The 15351-nt window shown below is 39.2% G+C and overlaps 1 long non-coding RNA gene across 1 annotated transcript in view; it reads left to right on the forward strand.

The window, feature by feature from the left end:
• The first annotated feature begins 260 nt into the window (after nucleotides 1–260).
• LOC106558829 overlaps nucleotides 261–15351 on the forward strand; it is a 35275-nt gene continuing 20184 nt past the window's right edge. The window contains exon 1 of the long non-coding RNA XR_005359746.1: nucleotides 261–868. This is a non-coding gene — a long non-coding RNA (uncharacterized LOC106558829). The remainder of the gene's footprint in view (nucleotides 869–15351) is intronic.

Genomic DNA, 15351 nt, shown 5'->3' on the forward strand with positions numbered 1-15351 from the left:
TAAGGGCAGTTTATATTATTATCATGAATAGTAAGTCAGTGTAAATATAAAAGCAATGATAAAAGATAAATGGAAACCATAAAACTTACAGTTAAAGAAACATTCTGAAATTCTAGCTACATGCTGTTGTTTTCTATTGAGGTTCTGGGTTTGATGCTTGTTATCTCCCTATTAAATGAGGGATTAGGAAATTCAGAGAGGTGTTGAATAATTTTCTCACCATGTGATTCAGTGTTATTTATAGCTCTGAACCACTTGAAGCCATTTTGTATGGCTTGAACTATCGCCCACTACTTCCATCAACTGAGATATCTACACTTTGGAATTTCTCTTGATACTGATCCAATCAACTTTTGTTTTCAAGATCATGGTGCTAAGAGCGTATGTAGTAGTTCAAGTTGCCTCTTTTAAAAGAATTATTCTGGATAGGGTCTAATGTAGCCTCCCACTGGCTATGAAGGCATAAAAGAGAAAGGATTTGTCTATTGAAATCTCAGTTCTTACAACATTTTATGAAATTTACCTCAAGATGGAACATTTTCAAAGCTGATTTTAAAAAGTGGGTTCTCATCACTTGAATTATAAAACTTCAGAGACTCTGAGAGAATTATAGCCCTGAGTCCAGGAAGATGAGCCCACAAAAACAGGTCAAAGCTGCAGGCAGAGGAGGCACTTAGGGTTGACTGAAGAAGAGAAGAAACAAACCTACAGCACTTGGCATTTATTGAAGGGAGACAGAGAAGCAGCAAGTGCTTTCTGAGGAAAGAACAGATGGAAGGAAAATTAAGCAAAGTTAAAAAACATTGCTGTGGTCTGTTCCACAAAAACCAGCAGAGCTGTGGTTTCTCCAGAGTCAGAGAATTGAAAGGTAAGGAAAATAGAGATCACATTACATGGTACTCAAGGGTTTAAGGCACAAAACAACAATTCTAATGAAGGTTTGCTAACTCCTTTTCTGTCTTAGAGATGAGTAAGGGGAATGAGAGGTATCTAAACCTATAACAGCATGTATTAACCCAGTCTGAATGATTTATTGTTACCATATTTGGGCTAACTTTGAGTTCAGGAGAGGAAAAAAAATGAAGAAAAACAAGCTTACCCATAAAAAGAGATTGTAGAACTTCATGTCCCAACAAGTGGGTAAAAATGTTAACATTGTTTTTTATGGCCTAATAAATGTCTTTCATAAAATTCGCTAAAAACACACTCCCTAGATCTCTTTATTAGATTGAAAGAGATATTGATCAGAAGGAGGAGTTGATCAGGAAAGAGGGTAGAAGGAAACCAGGTCTTAGGTTACATAAAAATATATTGACTATCTTTTTAAACTTTATAATCTGGTAAAACAAAATATTTTTATACAGGTGATAGAAATGAGACAAGAGAAGTTAGATAATCTGTATGGACATATACAGCTGACAATGTGGAAATCAGAATTTAGAGCCTGCCTGCATCTATAGCCTTTGCTTTCACCAAACCCTTAGTCTTCTCTAATTACTCCTATCAGCTCAATTGACATGGCCTATATACTACTATTATTACATTTAAAACTTCATGGAGTCACAAAACTTCTGTGTCAGAAAGGAACGACAATGATTTTGACCCCATTTTTAGGACATTGCAAAACTCCATGGGCAGCAACATAATGGTACCCCCACTCTATAACAAAAATAAGGGTCAGGCAGGGCACCTGGGTGGCTCAGTGTTTGAGTGTCTGCCTTTGGCTCAGGTCGTGATCCCAAGGGCCCAGGATCAAGTCCTGCAGCAGGCTCTGTAGGGAGCCTGCTCCTCCCTCTGCCTATGTCTCTGCCTTTCTCTGTGTCTCTCATGAATAAATAAATAAAATCTTTAAAAAAATTTTTTAAAAGACTCAGGCAATTGCATATCATGCCTCAGATGATGTAACTAGCAAGTGGCAGTTCTGGTTATCCATCTCAAATTGCAGGTGGAATTCTTCTATCACAGTAACTTTGGGCTTTGTTTGCATGGATGGCCAAAAATAGGGCTTCAATAACCATGATCAAATGTGTTTTATTAGTGATCATCTTTGTCACTGGAAAAATCACTTTTAAAGATCAAATTACTATTGTGGGGACTGAACACTTTTTCAAAAGAGAAATTCAGAATCTGATTGTCTTTGCTTTTCTGAATTCAGACAGATTTGTAGGTGATCCAGGCTTCTACTTGGCATACCTTAGTTCATTAATTCTTTCATCCAGTGAGTGCAAAGATACAAAACAAAAGAGTAAAGATGACAGGGTCTTGATCCTCAAGCTGCACACTGTCATGGATATCTTCAGACAGGCACAATAGTTTAGAACTGAGGAATCTCTTTATGCAAGGATCGCTACAGGGCTATGGGGCCTACCTACAGTAGGCCCAGCCCGCAGTGCAGTAGGTAGTGAGCTCAGGATACGAGATCAAAAACAAGGAGGAAAGGGGCAAGGCAGTTGTTACAATGCTATTGACTCAAAGGTTTGAGTCTGTGATCCTAGATCCACAGGTTCTGATCCCCCTCCAGGACTGCCATTTGTAGCATGCACCCTTTTCATTATCCTTGGAATCCTTTAATATCAGCAATTAACAAGTGTTTTAGCACTAGATCCTTCTGCTTTAATTCTCCCCATCTTCATGGCCCCTGATTCCTAGTTTATTTTTCACTGGAGATATCAGTGTGTATGTAAGACTTCGGATTTTTTGCCTGTTTTGGGGAATGGTTGGTGAAACCTATATGGGGATGGCTTGGTGCATCAAAGTAACCTCAAATGTTGAGAGCCAAAGCCCACCCTGGACTATCTCCCGGTGAACCACAGGGTAAGTGAACTACTGTGGGATTACTGTGTCTAGAGATAATCTGTGGAGATGATGGGGATGATAGAAGCTGTTGATGAGGGTCACCATGTTTCTCTAGAGCAAGGGACAGAGTAAGGAGTCGTACTGTAGAGACCTGGTGCAGAAGGTTATCATGCAGCCTGGTAGACATGGCAGCACAGAGTGAGAAGCTGAGTGTGTTTAACAGAGGTTTACCAAACCTGTGAAGGGTTTACCTTTTTTGTAATTCTGTCTCAGATTATAATGGATCATTACATAAACCATGTGCTTCCTTCCACATGACAGTTAATTTAGTTAGAGAGGCCTTTCAGGATGGTGTAATGGAGAATAGAGGTAAAAGGCTGTACAGGGAAGTGTGGCTTCCCTACCTTCATCTAGTGCTGCCCATAAAGGGAGGACAGCACTGTTGCAAGGGGGAGTGTGCCCAGGAGTTCCAGGTGGAGACCATTCCCAATGAGTAGGGGCTTTGAGTGGTGGGCAGGAGTATGGGGGAACCCCGAATGGCAAACTAAGTGATTCACGTGGGGCCAATCATTCTTTTTCAAGGATTCTAAGGAAGGCGCCCCTTGAAGTAGGAGAATCCTGCAAGGCTATTGCTTCCATAATGACATATCCAGGTAGAGTCAAGGTTAACCCTATAAAAATACTGCTCTTACCTTACAGAAGGCTTCCTTGATGGAGAAATACGAGAGGCCATCAGAACTCTGGAATGTGAGGTGGAAGTGGCCTATGGGGTATAACCCATAAACAGCAGTATCTGTGTGGTTGCTCAGCACAGGGGAGAGTGCCGGACTGGGAGCTTTAGCTCCTGAGGCTCAGCAGAAAAATAGAACTGAAAGCAGTTAGAGGAGGAGTAGTCGTGGCACAGCAGATACAACAGAAACAATATGAGTTTTGGAGTCGAGAGTGACCTGGATCTCAGTCTTGGCTTCAAAAACATATTCTCTTTTTGAGCAAGGTACTGAGACAGTTTCTGTATCAGTTTTATTATCTGCAAAATGAAAAACATCACTGGCAGGAATTGGGAAACATCATGTAAAAATTGGTAGCATCTCGCAAGTACTTAATAATTAATATCTATTATTGTTTTTATTATCGTTATTACTTGTGATTCTAGCAAAAATCTTGAAATTAATTCTTATTAGCTAATAACAGCAAACATAGAGATAACACTCAGCTGTGTTCTAGGCACTGTTTTAAGCACTTGCCTTGTATTAACCAAAGTAATCCCCATAACAAACTGTGAAGTAGCTGATATTTTCCCCATTATACAGAAAAGGAAATTGAGACCAGAGAGATTAAGTAACTGGTCCAAGGGTAGACAGCCAATAAACGGCAGGATCAGGATTTGAATGGAACCTAAAGCTGTCAGGCTGCAGCGCTCCTTCTCTTAAGTATGATGTAATAGGGCAGCCCGGGTGGCTCAGTGGTTTAGCACCACCTTCAGCCCAGGGTATGATCCTGGAGACCTGGGATCGAGTTCCGCATCTGCTCCCTACATGGAGCCTGCTTCTCTCTCTGCCTGTGTCTCTGCCTCTCTCCCTCTCATGAATAAATAAATAAAATCTTAAAAAATATATGATGTAATAAATGTGACTCTCCATCTATGTTTCCCTAGTTGTTAATGGCAGCTGAGAGTATCCATGGAAAGAAGCAAATAGGCGTATCACTAACCTTGAAGAACATGGGGACACAACTGAGCTATATGAGGCCAGTAGGACAAATACAAACTCATGTGGATCCAGTGGTGTATCACACCTTTAATCTAATGCAGTTGGAGCCAGAGACTCCACAGTGAAAGGCAGGAATCTGGGAAATCAGGTTGGAAGGGGAGCCATTCCTAAAGCAGACTAAAGTGGGGTTATCAGGGAAATATCTGACTGGTGTTCTTCTCTTCCATCGTAGAAGCACAGAGACCAACAAGGAAGAGAAAGAGAAAACTCAGCAATTTTAAATCCACAGGATTTAACATTAGATGCGATGGAGTCTCTTCATTTTACGCTGGAGGAAATGGGGTCCTAAGTGCTGACAGTGATTTTCTGGGGGTCACAGAGGTAGACTATGTAAAGCATCCAGAAGAAGTGGGAACAGCTCAGGGTAGCTATGGAGGAGGGTATGCTTTGGGAGCAGGGGAAGGGAAGACAGGAAAAAGGATGTGTGTAAAAAGCTCACAGGAAGCACATTGACAGCAGACTCTCGGCAATGGCTGCTGCGATCTCTTGTGCTAGTTAACTTGTGCTAGTTATTATTTTGATAAACGTTGTTAGAATACAGAGAATTGTCTTTGAGGGAGAGAGATGGGAGGTCAATTGGGAAATTCTTTCCTAATCTAAGGCAGTAATGATGAGAGTGTGAGTGAGGTCAGGAGTCATGGTGGGGTAGAGAATGGGGGACATATTCAATAAACACCTCAGAGATAAAACAGATGGATTTGGGGGGCTATTGAGACCTGAGCATGTGATGAATCATGGCCCTCTTTCTAGGTGGAATACCAGGGCCAGTATGGGAATAGGAAGGAGGCAGAGGCTAAGGGGTGGGGGGTGGGGAGACAAACCCTGCCTGCTTGTCAGTTTGGCTCTCTTCACTGCACAGATTTGGATTCTGTTGAGCACAGAGGAGACCTTTCCTCTCTCCAGCTGAGCACATCTGGTTTTCAGGACGAAAGGATCTGATGTGTCAGGTTTAAATGGCTTGAATGACCAGCTAAAGAAGAGATGGGATGGGAAGCATGTCAGGTCAACACTGTGACCTCCCTGGGGCTGTAAGTGATCTTCCCAATAATAAACATGGAACCTTTGCCAGCAGAGGCCCATGATGGTCATTGTTTCCCTGACTAGAATTTTATATGCACACAGGCTAGAAATCTTGGCCAGAAGTTTGAATCATGTGTTTTGTCAAGTCCTATAAGTCTTTAGACTCCTTTTTGATATTATCCCAGTGAGAAACATATTAGGAGATTTATATGAGCCAGACCACTGTCCTGATTTTTGCAGAGAGCATCATTGATATTTGGGTAACCCTGGTTAAAAAAAAAAAAAGCCCTATACACAAGCACATGGGTATGGAGTTGGCAATTATCAAAATGAAGACAAACTGGACAATTAGCTTCATTGCTTCCACAGTGCCTATTTGGTGGTGTTTGTGCTTTGATGACCTCCCAGATCTTGGAATATTTTCCATTATTCCAACCTGATTTCAGCAGAGTACTGAAAATTCACATTAAGATGTGAAATATTGACGAAGTTTAAAATGTTCCCCTCTCTGGGCATTTGCAGGGACAAAGCAGTAGGGTTGTAAGGCATTGCCTTTCAGAAACCAGCCTTTGTGATATGGAAGTCACCTCAGTTGCTTCATCTGAAATGCACTTGAATCTCTTCCTGGGGTCTAACCTGTCCTTGGAAGCCCAAATCAACCACATCCACTTTGTAAAGCCTTATGGTCAACAACAGCCTCCCCTACACTGAGGTTTTCTTGGGTTTCCTGCATGTTCATGGCTTAACAGTTGTATAAGAATTGCAAAAAGCAGACCAATTAACTATCTTCCTTGGATGGTGTAGTCTAAAACTGAGTCCTTGGGGACCCAAAACTTAGAGTTGAGATCTTAGGTTTACCGCTTACTAGCTGGGTATCCTGAGGCTACATTAGCACACAATGCCTCAATTTCCAAATTTGTAAGCTGGGTATTAGTGCCAATCTCACAGAACAACTCTAAGAATTAAGTGGAATCACATAAGAAGATACCAAGCCATCAACATAAGCGTTTTAAAGAAGTTAACTATGTCCTTTTTCAAACTTCTAAAATTGTGACAAAGGGCCACACATAGTGTTTCAATTATTTTCCAAGCTCCAGGAATTTGCATTTAACATACATATATATATATACATATATATATATATATATATACACACAAATACATACATGCAAATATGCAAATACATACACTCTGTGTGTGGGTGTGCGCGCGCTATTTATATTGGTAATGATTGAATATTTTCTTTAAATCTACTTATGAAAAATGTAAATTTATTTAAAAAATAAAATTTGTATTACAACTCTGAGTGGAAAAAGCAGTATTCTTGCTCTAAAAAGAAGGCATACTAAATGCAGTAAGACAAAGCAATATTATTAAATTCTAAGTAGCCTCTAGGCATTAGATCTGCTCTCTTAGTATTAGAAAAAGGAGCATCAGCAAATATTAAAGAGATTTTGTGGGTAGGCTCTTACAAAACTGGATATTTTTTTCTTGATTTAACCAGGTTGGAAATATAATTGAAAAGAGACAAACTATTTCACAATAAGATTCATTGCCATTTAACCGATGTCTTTTTTTTTTTTAAAGTTTTCTTTTTTTTTTTAAGATTTTATTTATTTATTCATGAAAGACACAGAGAGAGAGAAAGAGGCAGAGACAGAGACAGAAGCAGGCTCCATGCAGGGAGCCTGACGTGAGACTCAATCCCAGGTCTCCAGGATCACACCCTGGGCTGAAAGCGGCACTAAACCGCTGAGCCACCCAGGCTGCCCTTAACCGATGTCTTTTCATCACTTAAATCATCTTTCAGGTCACTCTCTTTAGAATAAGAATTTACTATATAGTGAGACGTTTTGGAGGTAAAGACACCAGCCTTTGAAATGTGGCTCTGCTCCCTACTTGCCAATTACATTGAGCAACTTACTCAAAGTCTTCTTACTTTGGTTTCCTCATTAGTCAAATGAAATATTAACACTCAACTTGAAGGATATTTGCATGGATGCCATAAAGTATATTAAGTACACAGTAAAGTGTCTTGAATTCGTAACAGAAAAGCATAATGATGATGACAGGGAAAATTGCCTTGTCAAAGTACAGATAAATAAAATAAAGAGCGGGTTGTTTGTGTGCCCAGCCATTCAATCTGCTAGGACAAAGATGTTCTGTGACTCCCATCCCAGACATCTGGACAGGCTGTCAGCACATCACTGCGTGGTTTTGAAGCACTCCAGGATTATATAATATTGGATGGCAACCAGGACTGTTGGACTTTCTTCTTTTATTCCTTATGTAGATTTCATTTTTTAACCACACAAAGTTAGGAAAACATTTATTTTGGTAAAATATTGAGAGAATACAATAAAGCAGAAAGGAAAAAATAAAATAATTTGTGGTTCCATCACCCAGACAAAACTGAATGTGGTATTTTCATATATCTTCTTTTAGATTGTTCTATTCAGATTATATATATATATATATATATATATATATATATATATAGCTTTTTGATGGAAAGCTACTCCACCCTTCATTTTCTTATCAGGTCTGTTTAACTAAGAGAATGTGTACCCGTGGGAATATTTTTGTAATCATTCTACAACATGATTTTCATGGCTATGATAGTATATCACATGGATGTAGCAAAATTTACTTAGCTATATCTAATATTAGTCATTTAAGTTTCCTTAATCTACCATTTCCCAATTTAAAATATTACAGTTCACTTCCTTTTAAATGACCCATTTCTTTCAGATAGATTGCAAGAAGTAGACACTCTAGTAAAAAAATATGTGTAGTTTAAGGCTCTTTGAGACTGCCACGTCAGTCTCAGAAAATTTAATGTGAATTTACAGTAAATGTATAAAGAACACATATTTCTTAGCACCCCTGCCCAAAGTAGGTGGTATGACATAAAAATTCTTTTTGGCCAATTTGGGTGAAAATGTTATTTTAGTTTATATGCTTCCTGTATACTTACTGATGGCTTCTGGGTTTTTTTTACGAATTTTGTATTCAGATCTATACTTACTTTTCCCCATTGGGGCATTTATCTTATTCTTACTGATTTGCTAGAAAATATTTACATACTAAAATTACTAATTTGTATGTTGTGCTTTCATGCATATTGAAACTGGTTTTTCCAATAACCTGTTGCTTCCTTTTTTTAAAAGATTTTATTTATTTATTTACTCATTCATTCATTCATTCATGAGAGACACACAGAGAGAGGCAGAGACATAGGCAGACTGAGAAGCAGGCTCCCCACAGGGATCCTGATGGGGGACTCAATCCCAGGACTCTGGGATCACGCCCTGAGCCGAAGGCAGACACTCAACCACTGAGCCACCGAGGCATCCCTGGTTTCTTATTTTTACATATGCCATGTGTGATAGCTAGAACATTAAAAAATTATCATTGTACTCATCCGTTAGTGATTTCTTTCATAACTGTGCCTTTGGTATCAAGCTCAGAACGTTTTACTCTATAGTCAGTTGTATAAATTTTTGCATATATTTTCTTTCAGTGCTTTACCAGTTTTGAACAATTATACAACATATATATATATATATACATATATATATATATTTATATATATAGTTAAGAATTTGAATATTTATGGGCAGAATCACCAAAACATGCCCTCATTCCCTTGGTTATCTAATTCAATCTCATGGCTTAAAATATGACCTGATGACTCCCAAATTTATATGTCCATTCCTGACCTGTTTCCTGGATTCCAGGGGGGTCATACAGCTACCTATTTGAAACCTCTACCTGGATATCTAACAAGCATCTCAAATGTAACAGACCCAAAACTAATCCCTGCCATCTCCTCTACAACCTACCTCTGCTGTCAGCCTCTCCATTTCTATTAAAGGCATATCCACCTTGCATATCACTCATAATGAAGTTGTTAGAGCCTTACTGACCCTCTTGTTTTTATAGTCCTTGTCGAACTGATCAACAAATCCCGTAGCTCTGTCTTCAAAATATGTCCAGAAGCCAATTGCTTTATGCCAGCTGCCCTGCCACCACACTGGTCCCAACCTCCATCATCTCCCTTCTCCAGGTTTGCAATAGTCCCCTATCTGGTTTCCCTTCCTGCTATTCTTGGCTTAGAAACCACAGAGTAATCCTGTCAAGAAAACTAAGGTAGATCATGTCTGTCCTTGGCTTTAAACATTCCAACAGATTGCTCTGTCATTCAAAGGAAACAGCATAGTCCTCAAATACTCTATAAGGTCCTGTAAGGAATGCCTTATTCTGCTGACCTCATCCCCTGCCACTCTTTCTCCAAGGAACAGCACCCGAGCCAGGAACATGCCAGGCCCACTTCCTGCTCCTTACACTGGCTGTTCCACTGTCTGGGAATATACCCCATATCCACATGGGACTTTCCCTCACCATTGTCACATCTTTTCTCAAATGTCACTTGCTTGGTGAAGTCTTCCTTTTTTATCTCTTTTTCTGCTTTATTTTCCTCTGTAGCATTTTTCACCATGTAAGTACATTTTACTCATTTATTTTGTTTATGGTCTCACACTTCCCCACTTGGACGCATGCTGCATGAGGGCAGAGTTCATGTGGAGGTCCACTGCTATATCCTCAGGACCAGGGATAGTGCCTGGCACATGGCACATAGGCAAGTGTTAAATGAATCAATTAACTTACATAAACCTCCCTTTTTTCTTCTTCTCTCTCTCTCTTCTTTTTTTTAGATTTTATTTATTTATTCTTGAGACACAGAGAGAGGCAGAGACCCAGGCAGAGGGAGAAGCAGGCTCCGTGCAGGGAGTCCAATGTGGGACTTGATCCCCGAACTGGGATCACACCCTGAACCAAAGGCAGACACCCAACCACTGAGCCACCCAGGGGTCCCTTTTCTTCACTCTCAAATTCAGTCCCTTCCCCACACACCAGAGGTAACTAATAATAAAGAAAGCAAACTCAAACTGCAGAACCTCCTAGACAAGGAATCCTTAATGTAAAATAGACAAATGCATAAGTAAATGCCAAAATAAAGTTATGAAGGAACGCACACCAAACTAAGATGCTCTTATTCCATCTGGAACTTATTTCTCTATGAAGGAGGGGAAGATGTATTCTTTTCCCAAGTGACTAACCAATTGTGCTATTATTATTAAAAACTATCCACTAATATCTTAACATATCCTAACTGATATGTTATGCCACTTTTAACATATATTACATCTGTCTCGACTGGGGCCAGTTTCCTGAACTATCTAAAGCTGTTATGCACAATTTTGAAATCATAGCATTATAGCAAACTTGCATATCAATTAGAGTCAGGCATCTCTTATTACTCTTCTTAAAAATGTCGCTGGCTATTTTCATGATTTTATTTTCTCAGCTATCTTTTGGATATCTTTTAAGTTGTTAGGTTAAAGAATTTGAATTTTAGTTGGAATTTCATTAAATGTACAGATTAGTTTGTGGAGAATTGACATATTTATACCATTTAATTCTTTCCATCTTGGAACATGGCATGTCTTCCCAATAATTCATATCTTTTATGGCTCAGAATGTAGTCATTGTGTCCTCATTTGGTTTAGTACATTTCCAATTCAATGTTTTAACATTAATATGCATAGATAGAACAGCTATTCATTTTTGCATAATTTTATTGTGAGCCAATGTACTGAGTCCTGTTACTAGAATTTTGTTGCTGTTGGTGTCTCTCTTTGGTTTTCTAGATAGGCAATCATCATCTTGAAGTAATGATAATTTTGTCACCCCTTGCTGCACCTGGATTCTCCAACATTCAGAGCTTGAGGTGGTGGCTAAAAGATGAATGATTTGGTAGGAAGTGCAAGGACTACAATCCCATAGAATGGCTCTTTTACACTGGGGAGCAAAGCAGAGAGAGACAACCAAAAGATGTGTTATTGAGTGGGTCACAGCTAGAGGTTATTAGTTGTCTGATCCCACAGGACTTATTGAGGGTCATATGTGATGCATTTCCATATTATCTGTAACAAGGAGAGTCAGAAGAAGAGTTTATCCACATCTGTCTATCTGCATTTGCTAAAGTCTCACCCTGAGAGGTGTTAACTTTGCCTTACTTCTGGGTTTGGCACATGTGGATGCTGCATATAGCCCCAGCACATTTCATTTTCATGCCTCAGGATTGAGAAGGAAGCTTCAGGGAAGGAAAGGTGCAGTTCTGACGTGAGGCTCTGTCAGATGGCACTGGCAACAAGTCAGACTGAGACTACACAGAACAGTGCTTGCTGGACTAAGAGATAAACAAGGCTAAGGGGATCTGAAATAGTGTGTAAGAGATATCTGATACAGTCCACCCCTTGTATCTAAGATCCTCTAGTGCCTCTAGTGCCCTCATATCTGGCTCCCATTCTGCAGTATGGAGCCAAATAATGCTCACCTCATCTCCAAGACAGAGGAAATGCAAATCCAATCTTTAGTGGAGTCACCTTCAGAGAGGTAGCCAGCCATAACTCTGTATGAGAGTTAATAAAACAAAGTCTAGTCCCTACTGCTCAAGGAGCACTGAGTATCTCTTGCTTTCTGCCCAGGGTATTCTCAGACTTGCCTTTTGAGATACTCACACACATGAAACTGTGTGAGCCATTCTGATGCAGAGAACAACAAAGTAAGGGGTCACCCATAAGGTGACCCTTGACAAATGGAGGAGAACTGGCAGATAATATTTCTCTTTCATTCTTCAGTAGACAATTTGGAGGTTCATTCTAAATTATTCTTCAGAGGATCTCTAGCAGGATAAAGCAATAGTTGCCCCCATTAGAGACTAGCTTGGTAACATATCATTGGATTGGTTTTTCCCTCTTCTTCTGCTACATTATTCTCATTGGCCCTACTCTGATTCTTTGATATTTCTTCTGCCCATAAACTACCTATAAGCAATCCCTGTTTCAAGCTCTGCTTTTTGGGAAAATCTAAACTGTTATCCATGTGTTTCATCTCTGATGTATTATACAATATTCTTTGAAAATTCTATGTATTCTTTTCCCAATACCTTGTTTCCAGAAAAATTGCACATGTTTATGAACAAATCACCAAAATATTTGTCATATATTCTTGTGATATTGTAGGGACCCTCAACAATGGGACCAGGACTTCTCTTCTGTCAATAGGGGCTGGTTCTGTGAACAGTCTTAGATCTGGAAATGTGGTCGGGGACCATAATTTTCCACAGCAGCAAATGAAATCAGATTTTTGCTTTCCAGCCTTCCCCCCCGCCCCCCGCCCACCCCAGTTATACACATTGAACATCACCGTGGTCTGTTGCTCACCTATTTCACTCCTAGGAATTTCAAGATGTATTATGTATTGCCACAGATCTTTGCAAGTCAAAGCATCCTACTGGCCACTCCAGGATTGCTGCCCATTTTGGTAATTGTGGCCACTTTGCCTCTGATGGTTGAACAGTTTCCTGGCTTCTACCATTCCAGCAGCACCTCCTCTGTCCACCTTCACCTATACTAGATAGTCATCACTGAGTTTCTAAAAAATGCCAATAGCTTTTTTAGCTAGTGTATATTGTCTTAGGAAAGTGAATATCCTTGAGGCCCTCCTTGGAAACACAGACAGTAGAATTTCTGTTCTCTCCTAATAAATCCATTTTAATATTCTCAATTCCCTGACTTTCTGACCACTTTCCTTATGGTATGTTAAACCAATTCTTGCATCTTCATCTCATTATTGTTCTGTGTCAGGTTCAAGCTAGTGAACTGGGACTAGCTGCATATATTCTTGCAAGAATGTTGAATCTTGAGTCAATAAATCCTCACTTATCCAATTTTATAGTCCACCATCTTAATTTTTTTTTATTTAGATTTTGTATTTATTCATAGAGACAGAGAGAGAGAGAGAGGCAGAGACACAGGCAGAGGGAGAAGCAGGCATCATACAGAGAGCCTGATGTGGGACTCGATCCAGCGTCTCCAGGATCACGCCCCGGGCTGCAGGCGGCGCCAAACCGCTGCGCCACCGGGGCTGCCCTAGTCCACCATCTTAGATCCCACACCTCAAGGTCCATCTCTATGCATGCTCCCTGGTTCCTGTGAATGTGAGAAGCATGATGCTATTTCCTGAAGCAGAGACAGCAATTCCCTGCTTGGACTGTGTTGGAGACAATGAGTGGCAGGGTGGATCTAAAGACAAGCACATATTGAAATGCATTTGCTTCAGGTGATGTCTTAGGTTGGGTTCTTTCAGAAATAGATTCTGTGCCAAGGATTCTGGTGCAAATGATTAATTCATAAAGTATCCCTGAGGTACCAGTAAAGGAATAGGAGAACCATAATAGGAAAGGAGAGAAAGCCAAGCAAATATGCAATTTCAGATGAAGCCCCAGATTCATTTGTTCCCAAATGCTCATAGCAGTTTTAGCCATAATAATAAAAATGTGCAATTTAACAATCTAAATGTCCATCAACAAATAGATAAACACATTGTGATATAGTTACATAATGGGAAATCACTCAGCAAAAAAAGGGAACAAATCACTGAAACACAACAGCAAGGTTGAATCTCAAAAACATGCTAAGAAAAAGAAGCCAGAAATGCAAGAGTTCATACCATATTAATGCACTTCATGAAATTCTATAATAGGGAAATGTCATCTATAATGACTGAGAGCAGGTCAGTTGTCACCTTAGGATGGTAGTAGTTAATAGTGGTGGTAGGAATAATCTAACTGCAAGAGTATTTTGGGGTGGTTATGGTGGTATACGGATTATATACTTTTATTATTACTTACTGGACCATACATTTAAAATGAGTGCATTTAATGATATGTAAATTCATTTGTTCTTCTCTCCTAGCTTCTTAAGTAGAAGCTTAGATCATTTTGAGACACTTCTTTATAGCATAAGCATTTAGTGCTATAAATTTCCTCTAAGAACTGCTTAGAAACTATTTTACAAATTTTGATGTGTTGTGCTTTCATTTTCATTCAATTCCAAATAGTTTCTAATTTCACTTCAGATCTCTTCATTCATTCATGGATTATTTAGAAGTCGGTTGCTTAATTTCCACACATTTGGAGATTCTTCAGATATCTTCTTGACATTCATCTCTAGTTTAAATTCCTGTGGTCAGATAACATATGTTTGATTAAATTTATTGAGACTTGATATGTAGCCCAGGATATGATCAATCTTGTTGCAGAACTTGTATTCTGCTGTTGGGGTGGAGTATCCAATAAATTTCACTGAGGTCAAGTGGGTTGAGAGTGTTATTCAAGTCTTTCATATCCTTGGTGATTTTCTTTCTGTCTTAAAAATTCTAATTCCTTGTTGATTTTCTGTCTTCTATCACTAGCTGAGAGCAGAGTTTTGAAACTCTCAACTATAGTTGTGGATTTTTATGTTCCTACTTTCAATTCTGTTTTTGCTTCATATATTTCGAATCTCCGGTGTTACATGCTTGCATTTTTTGGGGGGGTTGATATTTCTTCTTGATGAATTATCCTCAGTACAGTTCACCTTCAGATTATTATTATGCTGCTTGATGTGCTCTGTAAGAACCCTCATACTTCAATTTGCCCTTCCTATACTTTGGGCTAGTATGGTCATACATTTTACTCTACCTATGCTCTGAATAACACAATTCATGCTATTTTTGTATTTTATAAAGTTAATTGTTAACAAGAAATTAACAATGAGAAAAAAAGTAATATATTTGTCATTTCTGGGGCTCATTTTTAAAAATTAGATCTGAATCTCCATCTGGTAACATTTTACTTCTGCCTCAAGTATTTCTT

This window comes from Canis lupus, chromosome 5 (genome assembly GCF_011100685.1).
Source record: "Canis lupus familiaris isolate Mischka breed German Shepherd chromosome 5, alternate assembly UU_Cfam_GSD_1.0, whole genome shotgun sequence".
Lineage (NCBI taxonomy): Eukaryota > Metazoa > Chordata > Mammalia > Carnivora > Canidae > Canis > Canis lupus.